Source organism: Hevea brasiliensis, chromosome 6 (assembly GCF_030052815.1).
Source record: "Hevea brasiliensis isolate MT/VB/25A 57/8 chromosome 6, ASM3005281v1, whole genome shotgun sequence".
NCBI classification, from domain to species: domain Eukaryota; kingdom Viridiplantae; phylum Streptophyta; class Magnoliopsida; order Malpighiales; family Euphorbiaceae; genus Hevea; species Hevea brasiliensis.
The window spans coordinates 76908543-76910205 of record NC_079498.1 but is presented as its reverse complement, the minus strand read 5'-3'; the positions used below and the strand labels follow the sequence as shown (position 1 = coordinate 76910205).

Below are 1663 nucleotides of genomic sequence, written 5' to 3'. Positions count from 1 at the left end.
GAGAATTTTATGTGGTTCCTCCATCCAGGGTTGTAAGTATTTGAATATAGATTGTTGGGCTACCTTTGGTTGAAGTTTCCTCCATTATTCACATAATTCATCTATTCTGAGGAAGGTTCATTGAAATTGTTCTATTCTGAACTCATGTATCCTCCTCCATAGCTGTCTTCAGGTTGATTGTTTGCACCAACTGCGTTGGCTTGCATCTTTTCGAGTTTCCTTGTGAGCTGATCAAATTGAGCATTTATCATGGTTAGGGCATCTACTTCTAATACCCCTGCAGTTTTCCTTGCATTTCCTCTTTCATTTGACCACTCATAATTATGGTATGCAACCCTTTCTAGAAGTTCAAGTGCTTGTGGCACTGTTTTCTCCATTAGATCACCTTCTGCAGCTGAATCAACTGTGTTCCTTGTAGAGGGTAGTAATCCATTATAAAAATTTTGCACTAATAGCCAATCTTCTATACCATGGTGTGGACATTCCCTCTGCAAGTCTTTGTATCTTTCCCATGCGTCATAGAGTGATTCTCCTTCCTTTTGTCTGAAAGTGTTGAGCTCAAGCCTTAGTTTTACAGTCTTTGCAAGTGGAAAATATCTTGCTAGAAAAGCTTGAGAGAGGTTCTCCCAAGTAGTGAACGTTCCAGCTAGTTGAGAAAGTAACCGCTTCCTTACTCTGTCCTGAAGGGAGAATGGGAATGCTCTGAGTCTTATTGCTTGATCAGACACTCCATTCATCTTAAATGTATCGCATAGGGCAAGAAAGCACTAGAGGTGATAGTGTGGGTCTTCTGTAAGTGAACCTGCAAACTGGGTTTATTGAATAATTTGGAGCCATGCTAGTTTTAATTCAAAGTTGTTGGCTTCCACTGTGGGTCTAGTGACACTGGGCTGAAATCCTTGGATAGATGGAGCTCCATAGTCTCTCAAGAGTCTTAGTTTGTCGTTATTATCGCCCATGGTTGGAATGTCAGGATCTCCTTGATCGTGCTCTTGATGTTTCCTTTCCCTCCTGATGGCTTTTAGAGTTCTATCTATCTCCGGATCACAGTCCAAAATTTCTTCTTCTAGCCTTGTTCTGGTCAAATACCAGATTGAGCACCTGCGAGAAAAGAAAAAAATATAACCAGTAAAATAAAATTATATAATAAATATAATTGCCTAAATCAGCTAAATTGCCTATCGCTTGATATCACTATAGCCAAAGAATCCCCGGCAACGGCGCTAAAAACTTATTTGCTGATTTTCCAACCCCGCAAGTGCACGGATCGCTAACAAGTAATAAAGTGATAAGTAGAGTATCGTTCCCACGAGAACCTTTGTTTAGCAAGTACCAATCTACACAGTAATTTTGATTGTTTAGGCTATTGAGTATTTAGGGAATGAAGTTTGTTAACTTTAAACACTAAAATAGTAAACTTAAAATGAAGTAATCTATTTTTGGAACAATTCTAGAGTTAAGATTTCACACTTGAATCTTATTAGGGATATTATCTCGTTTATTTACTGAATTGAGGATCGTTTTCCTTGATAGAAATTAGTCCTAAGTTATCCTAAATCCTCTCTCAAAGCATCTAGGGTGTATTTTAATTAACTCAATGTAACACCCCCATTTGCATAGCCTGGTATATTTCACTGTTCTGATGACCGGTGTCAGTCTGGAC

At 38.7% G+C, this 1663-nt stretch overlaps 1 non-coding gene across 1 annotated transcript; it reads left to right on the top strand.

The window, feature by feature from the left end:
- The first annotated feature begins 465 nt into the window (after positions 1-465).
- On the top strand, positions 466-572 carry LOC131181102 (small nucleolar RNA R71). Its single transcript, XR_009149729.1, has one exon. It is a non-coding gene; the product is annotated as a small nucleolar RNA R71 (small nucleolar RNA).
- Positions 573-1663: the final 1091 nt, after the last annotated feature.